Source organism: Apis mellifera, linkage group LG7 (genome assembly GCF_003254395.2).
Source record: "Apis mellifera strain DH4 linkage group LG7, Amel_HAv3.1, whole genome shotgun sequence".
NCBI classification, from domain to species: Eukaryota; Metazoa; Arthropoda; class Insecta; order Hymenoptera; family Apidae; genus Apis; species Apis mellifera.
The window spans coordinates 1,512,699-1,533,771 of record NC_037644.1 but is presented as its reverse complement, the minus strand read 5'-3'; the positions used below and the strand labels follow the sequence as shown (position 1 = coordinate 1,533,771).

The 21,073-nt window shown below is 36.5% G+C and overlaps 1 protein-coding gene and 2 long non-coding RNA genes across 6 annotated transcripts in view; all 3 read left to right on the top strand.

The window, feature by feature from the left end:
• Positions 1 to 21,073, top strand: part of LOC413410 (IQ motif and SEC7 domain-containing protein 2) — a 75,886-nt gene that overhangs the window by 32,083 nt on the left and 22,730 nt on the right. Inside the window, exon 1 of one of the 4 annotated variants that reach the window (XM_006559145.3) lies at positions 11,897 to 15,259. The exons of the other annotated variants lie outside the window; for them this stretch is intronic. The gene's annotated coding sequence lies outside the window, so the exon portion shown is untranslated. Of the gene's footprint in view, positions 1 to 11,896; positions 15,260 to 21,073 lie in introns of those variants that run through there. 4 annotated transcript variants of the gene reach the window in all.
• Positions 3,495 to 5,051, top strand: LOC102655721. Its single transcript, XR_408233.2, has 2 exons — positions 3,495 to 3,648; positions 4,278 to 5,051. It is a non-coding gene; the product is annotated as an uncharacterized LOC102655721 (long non-coding RNA).
• LOC107964720 lies at positions 5,691 to 6,553 on the top strand. Its single transcript, XR_001703653.2, has 2 exons — positions 5,691 to 6,031; positions 6,132 to 6,553. It is a non-coding gene; the product is annotated as an uncharacterized LOC107964720 (long non-coding RNA).

Genomic DNA, 21,073 nt, shown 5'->3' with positions numbered 1-21,073 from the left:
CCATGTATATATATATATATATATATATATATGTGTATATGTGTATATACACACATATATATTTTTTTTCTTACATTCATAACACGTAGATTCTCGCGAACGTCGTCGCGCGCTTCGTCGTTCTCTTTCCCTCTTCTTCATCCTCCTTTTTCTTTTCCTTTTTCTTTTCCTTTTTAATTTTCGGTATTTTTTTTTTTTTTTTCTGTTTGCATGTCGTGCTTTCGATCGATCAATGGGTTTCCGGGTTTAGGGGATATTCTCGGTATCATGTGCTTCCCGGACGTGTTTCAACGGAAATACAGGTAAACGAGGTGAAACGACGGTTTATTTAGTTTCGAAGACAAGGAATCGCGTTGTTATCTCGTTTCAATGTTGAACAGGAACGGGGAATAATTGTTCGATACAAGCATAATCGAAAGGGATTAGAGTATTAGATTTGTATCTTGCGATTGTGGAACGAGAGATTGTGTGGAAATTTATTTTCGACGAGTGTTTTTTTAATTTCAGTCGAAAGGTTAAACAGGCTTCGATCGATATTACAATTTGATCTTTTTCACGAGTAATTTCATAATTCCCCCACAACTCAAATTTTTACTTGATTCTTCTTGTTTGTTGCAGGTAAGCATCATCCTTATGGATGTCTACTTTGTCCAATTTTGAAGATATTAGCATATAAAGTGAGCACAACTCTACGAACCGCAGTGAGTTTATTAATAAGAGATTGCTTCCACGCTTCACTCGCAGAGAGGGCGTGCTCCGATATCAGTTGAGTTGCAGTAATTATGCATCTGTATCGACGGAGCGATATTAATGTAATATAAGAGTGGATAAAGATTCAAGGTTTATTTATTCGGATTTATTTGGAAAGTAAATTACAATAATTATTTATAACTTTTTTTTTTAAGAATCGTCGAGGAATCTTTCTTTCTTTTTTTTTTCTCTCTCCGCTGGAAATTGAGAATTTTTTTTCTTCATTTTCGTGACAACACGTAGTAGTCGTAAAATCGATCGACGACACGGTTAGTTAATTATCAAAATTAACTCTATTTCAATTATGAACGTTACGTTAATGAATTTCATCAAATTTTCTTCGAAACATTTGATAATTTGATGAGCTGATAAGTGAAAGTTGTATAAATATTTTTCAAAAATTACGTGCTGTGAGCATGCTCGGTTTGAGAGAGAGAGAAAGAGAGAGAGACTGTGTGTTATAAATATAATTAAAAGGTTAAAAAGTAGATTCGTGTATTGAAATATGAAATTGAGCACTCGAATCTTTAAAATATCTTTATTATTTTATTTTCTTTTATGTAAAAATATTGCACGTTGATATATATTTTTTATTTTTTATACCTTTATAAAAATCTTGATATATTATTAAATTTTTATTTTTAAGCTTCCCCGAAACATTACATAATACGATACACGAAAGCGGATAATGCACTGTTGCACTTGTTTTCATCGAGGAAAAAAAAAGTCGCCCATTAAAACGATATCGAATTCTTGCTAGCCTCTCTTGAAAGCCAACCCTCTTTCAATCGATGCGCAACCACCATTTTATTTCATCTCTATAAAATGTCGCGTATCCATCGGCCAATTATTATATTCTTTTAACGTAACAAATGGAAAACAAATTTTTTCATTAAATTGATTCTTGGACGGTTTTCGATGCGTAAAAAAAATCCATCCCTTTTAAATATAACACAACACAATATTATTATTATAATTATAACACTTCCTGGTAATTTAATGGATGTATTAAAAATTAACAATTCTTCGATCCTCATTTTTCTTTCTCCCTTCCTTCCTTTCTTTCATCTTGGAAAAATCCAAGTTACAATGTCCGTAACTTGTAATTAACATTTAAGACATATGGAAATATATCATAAAATATATCGTTTCACGGTTGATTAACACGCTTGGTAAAGTAACACGCCGACCCTTTTAATTCCCGCGAAAGACACCAGAGTCTGTTTTACCCAACGAGGTTAGAATATTCGAGTCTATTTGGCGCGAAACAGCGAGGGAGAGGGGGGGACGCGAGCAGAGGAGAATATTACAATTTATAACCGTTGTCCGCGTTACGATTCAGCCTGCGCTGCGAATGGACGAAACAATGGCGTTGCGTCGCGTTACAATTCCGTGGGAAAAAAGGAAAATTTGGTTTAATATGGAGGAGGGAAGAGGCACGAAGGAAATTTACACGAAGGCAAGTTGTTATTAGTTTTCTCTTTCATATTTATATTCTTCTCGCGCGGAGATGATTTATTGGGAAGAATGTTTCATTTCGATACGTGAAATAATCGAAATGATGTTTTAGAGAGATTTAATTTGTAATTCGAAAGTTAAGAGTAGTCCATCCTTTAAAATAATAATTTTTATTAAAATACGTTTATAATAAAATGTTTAACAGATAAGTGTACAAGTCCCTTTATATATAGTAAAAGTGGTTAATAATATTGTTCACTTTATTTTCCACGTAATTACAAAATTTATTACTCTGTTATTCTAAAACATACTGAAACTTCTATTTATGGACGGCAGTAAACTTCCGCCGAATTATGTGTTTAATAATACTTAAGTGTATATATATACATATATACGCGTATATTATTACATAATTAATAACCTCAAAATATTCTATTGAAAAAATTAGCAACGAAATTATTGAAAATGGTACGATCTATATAATAATATCTAATTTTCTCATAGTTCTCGACTTACTATTAAAAAAAAATAACCAAATCGTCTAGTAATAATTTTTAATCCATCGTATACATATATATATATACACGTCAATAAAATTTTACGATAATATAATCCTCGATTACACGTACCAATAAATTTCGATATAAAATATTATTCACCGAAAACTAACTAACACACATATTCTCTATCTGTCAGCATTAGATACATTAATTTACTAATTCGCCATATTTATAATTTTTCAACGACGTTAACATTCTTCCCGCTATCGCGTTCCAATATTTGAATTAAACGGGATAAACGGGCGTAATAATGCGTTTCGTTTTGACTCTGCGAGTTTATAAGAACGGCACGCCAGATATCGCTGTCCTAGAAAGTCGCGGATTCGCTGGAAACGGCGGCGATAGTTTATTCGTGTCACAACGCGGCCAACGTTGCCGCGATCGATAACACGTTACACGATTTCGTCGATGGAATCGAAACTCGATTCCTCGGCCGTGCTCGAGTTTCCATGAATCCACCGCTCGATTCGTTGGCTGGGTTTCCTAGGGAATTTCGCCTCGGGAGAACATGGGCGTCGAAGGAGGTAGCTGATTGGATTTGGATTCGCAAGTGGTTCGCTCTTGCGACAAACGAACGAATTGTTGACTTTTTAACGCGAGACGATGGATGCTGAATTTAGCGATCGTGAAACTGGTACGTCGTTGAATTGTGAAATCGTGAAATAATAAATTTTGTTCCCGATTAAAAATTTCGAAAGTTAAGAGATCCGAGGTCCGATTTGTTTATCCTCTCTGTTGGAACAAATTGATTAGGTTAGGTTTAAATTTTCGCGAAAACTTTATATTATTAGAATTTTTCGAAAAGAATCGTAAAAAAATAAAAGACAGTCGAGTGGAATTTTACAAATGTTTCTATATAATGTTATGAAAAAATAAAATGGTATGTACGATTATTTAATTGTTGAATTTTGTTCGTAAGAATTTTTCTCGAAACAAATTATTATAGGAAAATGATATAAATAGGTTACACATTGTAATAAAAATTAGGATTAAATTAAGATTTTAGACGTAGAAAAGTAATAATAATAATAAGCTTTTTAATGTTATTTTCATTACTTACCACGAAGAAATTTAACTGCTCGATCAAATAGGAATATTCTTCATTGATTTATGCGGTTCATATTGGGATGTTTTATAGCGATGATATTGAGGTTATAGGTTAAATAAGTCAACCATATTCTAGCTTATGTTGCTCTATTTAAAACATAAGTGTATACTATCCTTTTTTTCATTTCACGTTTCAATCCGGTTTTAAATAAGAATCTCGTGTTGTAAAATCCATTAGATTCCAGATGTTCAGCCGGATTACAGATCGAAGTATTCTTTTTTACGAATATTACTACGAGATTAAGAAAACATTTTGAACGATGAAAGAGATTAATTCTTCCGACACACTCGAACATATATAAATTTCATTACCTTGTGGAAAAGAAAAAAGTATAACAATAATTTTTAAAAAAAAAAAGAACATTATCACAAATTTTATTTCCTCTCTAATTTTTTTTCTAGAAAAACGTTTGCCAAATTTATTCATCGATTCCAACTTTAAAAATCCACAAAGAAAATAAAACCTGGATCAAACGCAAAATCAATTGAACACTAACCTCCAATTTGTTCTTTCCTCTGAAACCGATCCAGGAGAAGGAGAAAGAGAGGGGACGAAATGGCATCGTACACAAAGTTACCAGCATTTTGAGGAGCTCGTATAAACGCTCGTGAGAAAAATGGTTGTTGTATTTTGCGCGTGGTGGCAGCATCGTTGGTCGTTGTGCAATGGCGAAGAAGAAGAAGGGAGCGTGAACAGAGTGACAGAAGGCGAGATAATTCTCTTTCCTTAAACAGCTGCAATTTTCGTGGAACGATCGTTGATTGGTTATCGTTCTGTTAAACATATATATCCGGGGTTTTATTGCTACTTGTATTTGCCTGATGTTTTACGAGATTAGTTAGAAGAAACTGCGAATAAAATCGGGGAACGATGATACCCGGCTACGTTGGGCCCGATCATCGAAAGATTCATAATGGCGCGTTAGATGGATATGAGAAGAGGTGTGAAAGTTTTATGAAGCTGTTTCGGCAATTGGCTTTAGGTTTTATGATTTCAGGGTTGGATTTCGTTGAACGATCAATGGAACGAATATTCCCGATTGCTTTGCCGGATTGTGGATTTTGCGAAACGGGGATACGCATGTGATTTATTTTAAAGGCATTCATTAATCCCTCGAACGATTATTACATTCTATTTAAAGTCGTTGTATAAACAGTGGGTACGAAGATTATTAACATTTTTTTTCTTTTTTTCTTCATTCATTTCTATTTCGTTCGATGTATTCGTATATACGAATGTATAATAATAATAATATATATATATTTTTTTATGGAAGAAAAATACTTTCGAATTGTAAAAAATCGATTTAGATTTTTTTTTAAGATTTTTTCAGGAAAAATTGGGATATTGGAAAAAGATGTTTAAATTTTCAAGAAAATTTGAATATCGGCGAGGAAATATTATAGAGTTTTCGGTCGAGTTTTATTTTTAGCGTAAGAAGAAGAGCCGCGTTCTTCCGTTCGAGGCGTGTGTCAGCAAGAATCGAGGATAGAATTATCGATATCCGTGTTTCACTAGAAAGTAGCCTAGGTTACGATTGAAAACGATTGTTCCTCGAGCGTGTTATTTTATTGACCAGCAGACTGCTACTGGTGGGAAATTCAATCTTGTTATCGTTCTATAAATTTCACTAGTATTTCTTTTTATCTTTTAAATAAATTTCATTTCAAATCACAAGAGATATCATCGTTGATTATTATTTCATTCAATTATAACGTTGAAACTTTTTCTCGGAATTATTAAATATATATATATATATATTTATACAAAATTTTAAAACTAATTTCTTAAAAAAAAAGAAAAAAAGAAAAAAAATTATACCTCTTCGTTTCTCAATTTGAAATTAAAGTTTTCTTCAAAATATTAAAATTACTTTTATTTGTCGGAACTGAGAGGATAATAAAAGAGATATAAAAAATTGGAAATTCCAATTTACGTGACCATTCACAAGATTTGCCAATTTAGTGTTGAATTACCGCGAAAATAATCGATGGGTTCCGGAAACCACGACGCGATTGTCTTCAACTTGTGTCGCGTAGAAGGCCAAACTAAATCGAGGCTTGTTAACATCGTTACGCCCGTGGGAGTACAGTTCATCGCGCATTTATCGAGTTATACCATCAATGGGAGTATTATTAAACAAAATTATTCCATGGTAAAATTAATATTAACTTCACAACCAGAGATGGTCTCGATTGTTATTTAAAATTAATCAAATTTAACGATTCGACTCTTCTTTCCTTTTTCTTTTTTAGATCGATTGCTATTTCCAGTAATAACGCAACAGATTACAATCTTTCCAGAGATGTAATCTAACTTTTTCTTCTAACCGGAAATTTTATCACCGATACTCAAACAGATAGCACACACAATTGAAAGACACACTTTTGCGAAGTTGTGACGTTATTAATTCTTACATAATGCATTAGCTTACACAAAGGCATTATATAATTGCAAAATTGACGATAAATTTTTTTGAATTTGATTATAAAAAAATGGAGAGGTGTTAAAAAACGCTCGATCGTCAAATTGTTTAAATGGTTAATTAAAAACAATCGAAACATTCTCGAAACTTTCAATTATTACGTTTAATTATCTCTCCCCCTTTAATTCCCTCGATTATCGCCACTTTAATCGTCGACGATAATAATAAAACGAAAAAAAAAAGAAATAAAAAGAGAGAGAGAGAGAGAGAGAGAGAAATTATATCGACAGATCGATGAAGAATTAACCAAACTTCCGGATTGATTCGTATTCCGTCCAATCGATTAAAATTTTTATCACGCCCCTCCGTCGTTCGTCTCTTCCTCCATTTACGTCACGTATGATATTTATTTACGCGTGATATCTTATTCGCGGATTAAAACCCCGTGTCACAAGAGTAAACCGATTAATGTGGAACAGGAAGAGAAAGTGCTTTTACAACCCGCTGTTATGTTTCATTAAATCCACCGGATATTTCGAATTTGTGTAATTAATTCACATTATGAAATAATAAAATCGATTGACCTTCGGTGTGTGCGTGCTCGTGTATGTGTGTGTGCACGCGCGCACGTACTTGTGTGTGTGTGTGTGTGTGTGTGTGTGTGTGTGTGTGTGTGTGTGTGTGTGTGTGTGTGTGTGTGTGTGTGTGTGTGTGTGTGTGTGTGTGTGTGTGTGTGTGTGTGTGTGTGTGTGTGTGTGTGTGTGTGTGTGTGTGTGTGTGTGTGTGTGTGTGTGTGTGGTGTGTGTGTGTGTGTGTGTGTGTGTGTGTGTGTGTGTGTGTGTGTGTGTGTGTGTGTGTGTGTGTGTGTGTGTGTGTGTGTGTGTGTGTGATTATCGAGTCGAATAGATACGAGATCAGAAATTTATCTTTATGTAATTGTAAAAAAAAAAAAGAAAGAAAGAAAGAAAGAGGAGCAATTGGTTAGATTAGCGGATTTCCGTTTTAGAAAGGAAAAATATGATTTTATTTATCGAATACTTCCTTCTTATTTCAACTTTTTCTTTTAGAGAACAGACGGCGATAATCCGATAATGCGGTTTATTATTATTATCGATGAAATAAGTATTTGTTTTAGATATTTTTTATGTTACGTGGATTTGTTTAATAGTTTTTTTTTTTCTTTTCTCGAGTAGAAAATAATCTAATATACCTTCGATCAAATAATCGTTTCCATTTTTTCGAAAAAAAAATTTAAATTTCATTGAGGTTTTTTAAATGATCGAGTAGAAAAAACTATGGCCTACAAAGAGTCTCAGGGTTAAACAAACGTTTACTACGCGTGCCGTGAAACTCTGCTTCAACGTTGCAATTTTCTCTCTTGAAATGTATTTTATCCTTCCCATTTCTCCCTTTTGTTTGTTTCTTTCCTTTCTAATGGATATTCGAGAGTCGATTACCAATTAAGACCAAGAGAGTCTAAATTCTCTGGCAATGATTAATATTAATATTAATATTAATATTAATCGGAAGAATTTTCAAATTTCGATCGGAGAACGACAAGTCTCTAACGCAGCTCTCTATTTTCATACGAAAAGAGAATAAGGGAAGAGAAACCGTGGCTGGCTAAAATTGTCGAAAGTTGACTTGGCGCCAACTTCGCGGGGAATATCTTGGCTCATATTTCGTGGAAACTTCGAAAATCTTGCACGAAATATGCTTCGAATATTATTCCTCTTTTTTCGAATTAAATTACGAATTTCGTTTCGAAAATTTAAATGTAAATTATAAGAAAAACCAAGTTCAAACGAAAAAAAACATAATTCGCTGCATCCGCAATTAAAACGTCTCGATAGAGAATCTCGATCGAGCGTTTATTAATCCCGCGTGAAAGGGTTTTCGTTCCAGGGGAAAAAATGCGGTGGAGTGGATCCGTAGGCGGTCCGGAAATTGCGCGCTATTATCGTCATTGGCCAGTTTTCCACGTTTCTGCAACTTTCACCACGCGTGGCCACGTGACGTTGGAACGAGCTCTGAACGTGCGTGCCGCTCGTGCCGTGACAACCATGGATTTTTCTTCCAACGCGCGGGGAAATCGTTTCGTTTCGATTGCAACCGTGCCCGAGATACCCTTTTCTCCGTTCATCGTACGCGCAATCTGGAAAATTGGCCAACCGAACGAAACGTTTCGTTTGTATAATAACAAACTTGTTTTTCAATTCCACCCACGATTCTATCATCGAATTGCGTATGAATTTCTAATTATCGCAAGAGACATTTTATATTCTAACGGGAATAAGATACATAATATACGTATATAATAACTCGAAACAATTATTTCGAATTTCAAGAATGTTCGAAGTAATTTTTTGTTTTCGAGCAAATTCGAATTTATATTTTCGCGCAAATATATCTTATCTTCGTATGAATAATTTTCGTACGCAAATATATCGCACGAGATACACAACGTATAACAAATTACTCGAAATCGAAAGTGAAGATTTACTTGGGAGGAAGAAATTGGAAATACGAATTCGTTCGAAGGATATTTCATTCATCGGTACATTCATTCATTCATTCCTTTTTTTTTTTTCTTTTTTTTCTTCTTTCCCAACAACTCGAGAAATCGAGTGAAACCACCGCGTTCGATTTATCCGCGCTCGATCCACCACGGCTACTTCCCCCTCTCCCTCTCCCCACGCCGTGCGCGCGCAATATTGCGCTCGTTCGGCGAGAGAGGTGCTACCCCTGCCCATCCCCTCCCCGCCTCTCGGTTTCTCAATTACCAGGACGACGACGACACGCTCGTTGCGATCGTTGCGCCTTAAAGCTCGTTTCACAGCTCGCGTACCACGACCTCGATTCCATTGCGCACGAGAACGAATCAGCTTCCCCATCGGTCCCTCCCCTTTTTCCATTCCGCTTTCCTCCTTTGTCGAGCGTGTGCAAAGGATTAAATTTAAGAAGAAGGAAGGATACGGCGCCTCGAACAGAAGAATTTTCCAATTTCTCGAGAAGCTTTTTTAATTTTCGCTCGCTCGATGTATTTCGCCCGAATCCATCCTTCGTGTTACACGGATTAATATTTAATACCGATCGAGTTATAGATGGAGTTACATGTCAAACTTTTCAACGCTTTCGCTACGGGCAATTATTCGAGAAAGATTGTCGACGTTTATGGCATTTTTTTTTGTGATTTTTATTTATGTCTTCGTGAGAAACAAATGCTACGTTTCCAGAGAAAAATACTCGATGTATAATAACTTCAATCGTCATATGTACATCGCTTGTAGTATGTCAATGGCATTTTATGGAGAATGATTACTCGCTCGTAGTAACGAAAGGGTTAAGATACACGAGTGCACTTTTAATTCCGTTCAGAATTCTAATTGCTATTCCTTTTGAAAACGAGATCGTATTTTTTTTTTAAGAAAAAGGGGAATTTATTTTCTTTACGATAAATATAAAATTGTACCATTTGAATACAAGAATTATATAAACTTCGTTCGCTATTCATGTTTGTTTCAAGGTTTTTAAATCGGAGTTTATCTTAATATAATGCCTTCGTTAACGTTTTGAGATTTCGTAGAAAGATTAAGTGGATTAATAAATCAAATTTCTTAGAGGAATATCCGTCCGTGAGAAAATAAAAACCAACGCGGAATCGCGTCACCCATCGCGAACGAAAATTAAATTAACTTTCTTAAGCAAACTCAATGAGATCAATTAAGGGGAGGCTGTTTTATTCGCTGAAATTGGTACCAAGACAGCGTGTACTTTGATTTTTAGACGGCGCCATCGGGATTATTCCTCTCTGCTCGAGTCGTCGACATCAATGATCGTACGAATTTATATAGAGATTAATTTAGAAATTGACCCACGTTTCAGATTAAAATTTTCTTTCGGTTTTAATCGAAAGAATGGAACGGAGAACGTGTTATAAATTTTGATTTTTTTTTATCGAATATATAAAGAAATAATAGAATATGTATGTACGCCATTTAAAAATTTACTGGAATAAATTATCAGACAATACTTGCTCTGCATTCAGCGACAGATATGATATCACTTTGTACTGTAATAAAAATTGAACTAGGTAGCTTTCCTAGTTATTTTTTTTTCTTTTTAATGAAAACGAAAGTTTTATTACGTGTTACAAACAAATACTATAGAAAAAAAGAAATTGCCAGATCATATAAATGCAAATCTCTAAGAATACGTGAAGAAATGATGAAAGTGAAAAAAGAGATGAAAGAAAGAAATAATAGAATTTAATAAGCGCTTAGTAACAAATCGAAAGTCACTAGCGGTGTTTTTATAGCGGATAGATCGAAAGGATAGTAGTCGAGTTCCTTTTTCTGCCGCGATCCATTAACCTCCACGAATGCAAATGATCATCGAGCAAAGGCCAAGCTCTCTCACTCTTCCAGACATTCTAATTTCAAAGCGAAAGTCGACTCGTTGAATTATGCGACGCGTGAAAATCGACCTTATCGAAATTTTGTCTTTTTTTTTTTTGAAAATTCTCTATTAATTCTAAAAAAAAAAAAATTATTCGATTATAAATATCGAATAATAATTCGTTCTCGATTCGTAGAATCGCTACTATAAAGAAAAAAGAAGCACTGTAAAAATTTAAACTGAAATAAAAACTTGAAAAAGTTTTCAAAATTTAATCAAAAGAAAAAAAAAGAAATCGATTTTTGCATATATTCTTCACGATTTTACAAACCGAATGAATCGGTGCCCGAGGAAGAAAACTTAAAAGAAATTTTTCCTCGTCCGTCCGTCCATTCATTCATCAGCTCGATGAATTTTCAACCTTGATACCGATGTATTAAACGCCTCTTCCCATGTCTCCTCACCGCGTCTCGATTCGCGAAACGCTCCTTGGCATTTCTTCCCGTCGTGGCCCGTCTCCGCCTGGTACGAGTTAATCAGAACTCGTTACGTAAAGAACTCGCGGCAGAGAGACGGCACGCTTGATTTTCCGCTCGCGGCCACGGCACGAGTAAACTTTGTTGACGGATAGCCCCCTTGGGGGCGCGCCACCAACCGGATGAAAGCTGAAACAACGCGCGAGGTTATGCGTTAAACTTCTCAACGTACGTGTCGTCGGTTTTGTGAATTTGGTGTCGAAAAGCGTGGAAACCACTTCTCGTTTACCCTTCCTCTCGCTCGAGACGGGATATTCAAGTTGAAGAAAGGAAAGGAGTAATACTTTTTTAGAGAGTCGTCTCCTACGCGATATTTTCGTCGATTCGTTATCCGATCGTGTCAATTTTTAGATGTAACTTTGAACATTTTTCCTTCTTTCCTTTCGATTTATTCTTTTCATGGCTCGTATCGCGCGATTCTGTTTGTCGTAATGTTGGAATGAGAACGAAAAAGAAATTGAAAGAAAAATTATATTGCCTGTTACATTGTAGATACATCTTAACGTTTGAGGTTAACCTTTGCAATCGAGAATATCCCAGACGTTCTATTATCTTATAATAATTTCGAAAATTAATTTCTATACACTTTCTCCTTTTTATTATATGATGCACATTCGTTCTTAATTCTAGCTAAGTAAAGAAATTTAATTGCTTTTCCTTTGAATTAAAGAAATGGAGAATCTGAATTCGATAAAGCCGAGTTAACCTATACGTGTTTCCTCCACGGAGAAATAAAGATAGAAAGTCGACTCGCGGTGTATAATCCTTGCAAATTTATGATTCTAGTACAATAATATATATATTAACAACGAGTATTTATCCTAATTGCGTGCGTTTAACACCAATTACAACGAAAAACAATATCGTCAAGGATAAGTATACTTTTATCGCGTCTAAACAAATATACGAACCAATTCTTTCGATCGTTTATCGTTTATTTTCTCTAAAAGCAAAAGAAAGACAGGACTCGATGGATGACAGGACTCGACGCGGAAGTTGATGTGGCGCGATAACGAAGGGGAAACGAGATCTGGAATAAGAGTTGGCATTCGGATGCTCGGTTGGAGAGGCGGCGACAACCCGCTTCTTTCCCATTTGCTTTCGAAACTTTCGCTCATTGTTAAACGGCTTCACGCTCGAATTCTCTACGTGGACATCCCGTTTCGATCTCGATTCGACCGACCGTGCGCGACGACAATCGCGCGTGGAAAAAAGCGTTATGGCTTTTAAAGTGGGGGATCGTTCCCAATGCGATTTGCATTCGAATGGTGCGGGTACCGTTATCGTATAATTGAACGAGTTTGTGAACGATTAGTGAACGATATCGATGAAATTGAGGAAGAAAAATGGTGGTGAAATTCGATCATCGAATAGGAAGAAAGTGGAAAGTGGGATCGTGATGAATTTAATTCGAAGCTCGACTATACGAAAATTGTGGCGTATATGCGATAAAAAAACAAATTTGGCAACGCGTTTCATAAAAACAGCGGTTGCAAGCGGCAAGATTGTTGTTGCGTCGCGGAAATGAAACATCGGTGACATCGATCAGTGTTATGCAAATTTTATGCAGTAATATTCCAGCTTCCGTATTCTCCTCATTTAAATTCACGTGCCTCTTTTTTCTCTCTCTCTAAAAAAAGAAAATTCAAAAGGTATCGCGCAAGAGTGTTTCGTTGCAATTCGAGGTGAATACATTTTTTCGAAGAATCAGAATTATATATTTTTCGAAATATCCTTTTCGGAATATTTGAATTTCGACAACTGTGAAGTTGCTTCCTCGTTCGAGTACGCGTAACACATCGAAAACTTTCTACGCACAATACGAATCATCGTTCTCGAAATCCAATACAAATCGAACCGAACCTCTCGTTCTCTCGAATACGGTTATAAATATTGAAAATGGGGAATTTTCGCGTTTTATCGCGCGTTTTAAAAAAAGGAAGAGAAATAAAAGAGGAGAATTCACGAGAGAGAGACGGGAGAGCGACGCAAGTCGGCAAGACCCACGTCACGTCGCGTCCATCGGAGGTGGGGTGCCGTTCGTCGTTCGGTTTCACGGCGAACATCGAAGGCAGCGAGCCGCGGCGAGCGAACCGAGCCAGTCAACCTGAAACCGCGAACAACCGCGACATCGCGTGTCTCGTTGCTCCGCGCGCGCACCCGATGGCGCCAGCCCTCCACCGTTTAAACGGCTCCCGTAAACACTGCGATTTCGCCGCGATGGCCAGCGCGATGGCCGCACATTGCGATTCACGCCGCGCAAATTCGATCTTCTCGCGGCTGTGATGCGTTGGTTAAAGTGTACGTAACAAATCCGCGGATGATTTTTCGTTTCACGAAATCGAGGCCAGAGAGAAAATAATAACGAAAGTTGGGAAGAATTATCGAAATCCACCGACCTTGGGAGGAAAAGAAGCGAAGGAAATCTCGAGGAGGGGAGAACGGAAGAGATCGGATGGAAAGCGAGGCGAGCTTCGATCGATCGTCTCGAGGAAGAGGAGAACCGGAATCGGCGAAAGCTCGATTCTTCCAAGTTCAAAGGATAAGAAGTGTTGGTGTTTTGCTTTCGCGTTGCTTATCCGTGGAAAGTCAAACGTGTGTTGGAGGAAAAGCGTGAGGCGAGGGAAGGAGAGAAGGGAAGGACACACACGGAGACTTGTTGCACGCCGCGGACTTTCACATCGGCTCTGTTCTCTCGATTACAAAAATTCACCATTCGGTCGACACTCTCGAGAGTATACGAGGAATGAATCGATTATTTCGATCGATCGATCGATCGATCGATGGATCGTTGATGAAAATTGTAAACGCGCGTGAAACGTGGTGAGAGGGGAGGGGAGAAGATGGTGGTACGCGGTGCAAGTGTAGCCAGCGGGCTACGACGCGATTGTTCGATTGTCTTTATATAATCGGGAGAACGGATGGAATTTTCTTGTTGTTGTTGTTGTTGGACGTGAAAGAAAGAAAGAAAGCAAATGGGTGGATCTATGAGGGGAGGAGACGGTTGAAATTTTTTCAGTGAAATCGTCGAAGCGAAGTTTTTTCTTTCTTTCTCTTTTTTTTTTTGGCAAATCGTCTCTTCCGATTATCGAGAAAGTGATTTGTAAGTTATGGGATTAAATGGATACAAAAATTATTGAAACGTAAGCGAGTATATGAATAAACAGGTGAAATATGATAGAAGAAAGAAGATAGAAGAAAGTTAAGATTCTTAAAAAAAAAAAAAAATTTGAGCCAAAGCTAGAAGATACTTTGCTTTCACCAAAATATATCCATCGTGAGAAACTTTAAGTAGCTCGTTCTCTAATCGAATCTCTCTTGGCAATGAACGTTCAATAAACCGATTATCGATTAATACTTGGAGCATTCTTTCAAGAATCCCCTGTCACGTATCGAGGAAAATTTACACGAATTCGCAAATCGTCGATACGTAAATTTCAACGCAAAGTATTTAAGAATTTGATCGATCGCGAAACGAAGCTTCGAGAGAGATGAATTATTTCGGAGGAGCTGTGGCAAAAAGTTAAGGAAGGGAGGAAAAACGAGACGCGAAACGAGAAGAAACAAAGATAAGATAAGAATCGGGGATAAATAGAGAGAAATACAGGAGGAGGGAAGAAAACGTGGAGGAAATCGATACAGTGATCAATGGCGGAAAATTGGGCGGCGGACACGTTTATTGGCTGTGGCGGCCATAATAACTACGCGATAATAACGCGCATTATATTCACGGCTCGTGCGTCATAAGGCTTCAGACTGTCGGCACGGCGGTGACATCGATTCACCAGGCTGTCCAACGCGGTTAAAATCTAATTATTCGAGAGCGGCCTCGTGTGATGCGCCTCGAAACGAAAACGCGAATTCACTCGCGCGGAGGAAGCCGAATCCGTGGAACGCCGACTTCTTCCATCTCTTTCCTTTCGTGCATCGTCGATCGTGTCCGCGGTGCGGTGCTGTGTTGGTGATCAGTGTGATGCGTGTCAAAATTGGTTTTGGAATCATGTCACTTGGGAACACAAATCAGGTATATTTCTCGCGTCGCGTGTGTTCACGAAATATTCGACGACTATTTTCTCGCGAAAATTTTTGCAACGAGTACGAATTTATATTATTTTTAATTCTTTTTAATCGATTCTTATTCTTGCAACTGTTTATTTCGCGTGTTTAGGGAATTTCGTGTTGTAGGGAGTTTCGAATATTTAGAGTTGGTTTCGTTCAAGTTTATTTACGTCCTGTCTAGTGTTATTATTTACCTCGGCATTGGTTGTTGTCTCGACGAATCGAATTCATTTTCGCCCAGACCATTTCGACCACTGACCAAACGAGACAGCGTTCGAATAAACACGATTAGAAATTCAGATGACAAATCTGAATAATTAAATTCTTTTATTAATTAAATTCATTTATTACCATTCGCTTATAAAATTAGCAAATATCGAGTGAAATAAGTTCGAGCTGTGGTAGAACGATCGATTTTTTTCCTCTTCCGCTTATCTCTTTTCTACTCTTGCTTCTCGTTTCACACACATATACATATATACACACAAGCGCGCGCGCGCAGTTATCGAACACTTTTTTTCCCCTTCGTTGCGCAAAATGTCAGTTTGACATTTTGCTCGGTCATCAAAGACGCGCAATTATTGTTTAATTGCGTCACGACACAATGGATGAAATAAAATATTTCCTCGCGTTTCTTTTCCCTCTTTAATACACTTTCCACGTGTCGAGAACGCACAACACACACTCTTTGTACGCTGGAGTCGCGTGGAGGAAAGAAGAAAAAAAGAAAAAAAAAAAAATCACGCTTTCTAATTATTAACTTTTAACGCAAAGTTATAAAAATACGGGATCGATGGAAAATATGGAGGACCGTTACGTTACGAGAATCTCGTTCCAATAATCGTGTCACGTATAAAATTTATTTATTTTTCTTGGACAAGGAGATAGCGGGGAATATAGGAACGTGGTTTTCCACGGTGGTCCCGAATTATAACCGACGTTTACGAGGGAATTAGTCGCGCGAAACGCGGCGTGAAACATAGAAACGAGAGGACAAAGAGTCGGACTCGTTCTTCTTAGTTCCATGCGTTTCACGCTTCATCATTCCGTCGTTCCTCGTTCCTGTTTTTCGAACCGTTGTGACCATAGGATTAGAAAGTGGGCGGCCATTTTTTTTTTCTCTCTCTCTTTCTCTTTCTCTCTCGATCTTGATCGTAGCTCGAACGAATAGTTCCTTGTTGTTTTTCGTCGCTTCTTTCGAATTGAAAATAAATCATTTTCGAGACGAGAATCGATTTATAGGTTTTATATATATATATATATATATATATATAAAACTATGAAGCGAGAAGAATTTTATAATCTCTCGAATTTTAACGTGGCTCGATCTGGCGAAGACACGTCCAAGTTTTAATCCGTTCTATATATTTCATTGACCTATTTCTTTCGCAATATCGATCGCTAAACTGCCTCGTAAATTAAATTACAAAACACGTTTTCCACGGATAACGTAATTCATTCATTGAACGTCGTACGGAATCGAAAAATTCTATTTATTCCGTGTACAATTTTCCCGTGATTTCTCTCGAATTCTTTCTTCACGAAATTCTAAGATTCACTTTATCGATAGAATTCCATAATTTTCACGGGCAAAATTTTAATCGATTCGATTTATTTTTATCATTTTCATTTCGAAGCTAGAATAGTAACATTCTCCTCGAATTTTCGACGAGAATTCGACATCGTTATATGGCACGAAAATACACGAATATACGAATATACCATTTTCCAATCGCGGACAACGGTAGGATAAAGAAGAACAACTAAGAGGAGGAAGCGTTATCGATAACAAAATGCGATAACTGTGTTAACAGGCGTTCTATACACGCATCGAACACGTGGCGTGGAAACGAAGCGAGTACATGGATAGCATTGCTTGGTAATATACCGTTAGGCGGGGACTCGGTGTACAGTACCGTTCACAAAATAGGTGTCGATGCGTCCGAATTCGTGTCGGAACGAATGCCTCTTTTCGAACGATGAAATTCGCCCGGCTGGATCGACGGCTCAGTGAAAGTCGACGGACGGCCGATCCTCCTCCTAATCGTCGCCTCTGTCGATAACATTGATTTCCGCTCGAATCGAGAGCGGAATTAACAGGCCGTAATATATGATCGAATATTTGATTGGTGGAAAAGTGCGGGATATTTAAATATACATTTTTTCTCTCGATACGAAAGGAGAGGTTCTTCGTTGATTGCGAAAAGATTCTTGTAGATGATATTATTATTTATTTAAATTTATCACGAAGGAAGGATTAAAATCGAAGTGGCTTTATTGAATAAAAATATTGATTTAGATAAGCTAGCTGTGTAATAATACACCGCGTGGGAATAAAAATATGTGAAACGGTCGAAGAAAAATTGATCGTTTCGACCGTATTCAGAGATTATTAATTTATCTTAGCTTCGAATTATCGAAACCCATATATCTTTGTTATTTTTTTTTTTTTATATATATATTGCTTGCAATAAATTGCGACTTGAATACAAAAATATCTCAAGATATCTCTTTATTCGAGAATTTTAGAATTCTGAATCGTTTTTTCTTTGAATTAAAATTTGCAAAGCTGAGATTTACGATCTTCAATTTTTTGAATTTGAATCGAAAATCGAGGATTAAACGAATTTCGAATTTTATCGGATACAATGTTGGATTACAAGCTTTAACAAAGTTTTTGAAGAAACGATTCGAGGAAATTTCGAGATAAATTCACGTGAAGAAGCTAATAATAATAATCGTGCATGGTTCGTGAAGAAAACGGTAGAGCAGCTAAGGAGTTGCGCATACGATTATTCAGCGAGCATCGATGACGCGATCTCTCCGTTTTTCCTTGAGAACAGCCTCGGACACGATACAACAATCGAGTCCGTTGCTTTCGTTTTAAACGTTGCTCGCGTCTCTGATCCTTTATCTCCGGTTTCTCAGCGTTTCTACTATTTTTCTTTTCTTTTTTTTTTTTTTTTTAATGAGAATTTAACAATCGAAATCTTTTAAGAGAGATTTTTTCAAGGAAATATACATATATATAATAATTCACGAAGAAGATTAAATAAGAGAAATAGCATAAACTTTATTGCAAATAAATAAAATATTTTTTATATCTTCTCACGAAAAAGATTATTTTTCCAACTAAAAATTATTCGAAGTGATTCTTAAATAAATAAAAAGGAAAATCTATAACGATCTATGTTTCATAATTTTATTCGAGTTGTATATTGAAATGATTCAGATCAGATAATGAATACGACAAAAAAAAAAAAAAAAGGAAGAAAAATTCTTTCAAAAGCATAAAATCCGCGAGGGAAAATTATATCGGTTAAAGAGATTAACCGCAAGGTAAATAAGGAGGTAATAGGATTTTAAAGCGTAGAGTCGTTTCAGAAGTTGAGTTGCAGAAATGCTCTTAGAGACAAATGAGTCGATGACTCACTTGTACACTTTCGCAAACTATAGTTGTGTGGAAAACCGGTGGAAAAAGAACGCAACGTGGAAACGGCGTTGGGAGGGAAATAATAATAATGGCTGATTAATTCGTATAAATAGAAAATCTTGTCGTTCAACTTGTCACGATTATTTCCTTGTAAAATTCTATATAGAAATTATCTGTACCAAAACTCAATATATACCAAAACTTAATATATATTACAATTATACAATTATAAGAACAAATATAATAACAAATTATACATATTATAATAACACAGAATAAAAATCTAAATTTAGAGACGAGCAACGAATTTCCAAGAAATTACGAATTTATCATGGCGGAGGATCCAAGTTTTTATTTCAACCCGTTCAGTCCATCTTGATTCGGCTGAACATGGCGAAAAGTGATCCCCCGCGTTCCCATATTTGTCGAATCGCGCGTATCTCTTCGTCAGAGGGGGCAATTAGATATTCCTTTTCAAGCGTTTTATCCTTGCATCGCGTTTACCTCTCCTTCCGATGGACGTTCGTTGTTGGACGACGATAAAAGCGTTTCAAGAAAAAGCCGTTTCACCGTTTTTTTTTCCCTCCGTGGAGATATCCATTTCTATGGATCTGGCACATCGAACCGGAACCGAAAATCGAACTTGCGACTCTGAAAGAACGAGGCTCTCTTAGTTCCTTTTATAAACGCGAAGTTCAGAGCATTCAATCAGAATATTTTAATATTCAAAGGAAATTAGTTTGTTGAAATTGCCAATTTAACCAGAGGTTAATTTATTCCTTGTTGTGTAGAATCGATAGTTCGAAAAGTTGTTTAAAATCGTTAATTTTTGCCTTCGAAAAAAATCACTTCAATTACTTAGCTTCTCTCCGAGGAATAACAATTTTCCTTTTTTATATCGTATACCGATGACTATAGAATAATTAAAAATATACGTGTATCAATTTTAATTTCGGATTTTCACCTCTTTTCGATTCATCGAGTAATTTCTCTTTACAAATTTGCACGATAAACGAATAATCCATTTGGGTCGCGAAAAGCGTCGTGAAATTTAAAATACAAACTCTTTCCACGGTGATGAAACGATTTATAACCGAAATTCTCTCTCTCTTTCTCTTTCTCTCTGTCTCTCTTTCTCTGCGTCGGATCGTATTACCATCGTTAAGTTAGTTGCACACGCCGAGGCTAACGCCCGTATTGTGTGAAGAGCGTTCTGGTGGGTGATGTCGCTACTGGTTACAATCGAACCGATGGTTAAAACGGGCAAAAACCCTGGATTATATTATATATATTATACGGGGGCTTTCTTAGATCGCGTGCTGCGATCTTATTAGCCTACATCGAAGCAACGAGCGGCTTCGACTTCTTATTAGAGTGTGACGTATCGTCTAAGTGAACTTGAACGATGACGATTTCATCATGGCGAAACTCGTTCTCGATTCGTGAATTTGGTGAATTTTAATGGTGAATTGGTAGAGTTTTGTGGAAATACGAATCGAAATATTTATTTATTTTTGATTATATCTTTCGTTTCGCAAATTTAATTTCAAATTTTGCGATGTGTAATTGGATCGTGATATATACGTACGAATGTTTAATAAGAAAATAATCGTATCTTTAAAAGTATTCAACAGTGAAGAATGATATTTGAACAAATTGTGCTCGTAAATATAAGAAAGTTTATTATTATTTGTAATTCTAAATCGTGGAACTGTGAAGCATTATGCCAATTCTGGCATTGACCAAAACCTAACCTCAAAATTTCTTGTATCTGTATTGAACGTGTATGTTAAACGTGTTACTTATCTTACGTGTAAATAATCAAACCATGGATTAAACTAATCGTTAAATCGATACATAATAGAATTTTCAACGTGTGACGTATGTAGGGAATTTTGTTAAACGATGTTACCGTGCCACGCAGATCAAAAGACCCGAATTACGCGATGAAATGCTTGTTAGCGGTTACGAGATTACATTTGCGTTAATATATTACCAATACTAATGAGGGAATAGCAATTCCAATTATTGCGGATTCCATTATACATAGTACACGAAATACTATCTGCGAATTCGTGTTCACGACCGCGACGTCGAGAAGGTTAATCAGGATGACTGTCGAAATATCTCGATGAGAACCGTCGCTACAACACTCGACAACGATCGAAAGTATTACGAGAGTACGCGTTATTAAATACTCGGAACACTCGATCTCTGTCTTCTCTCGAGGCTATCGTTTCTTTACGATAATTTTAAAACACTGTATGGATAATCGATTTAACGAGACGTATTATTTTGATTGGAAATTGTAGGCTGATGTAACAGTAGAGATTTTTCCACGAATAT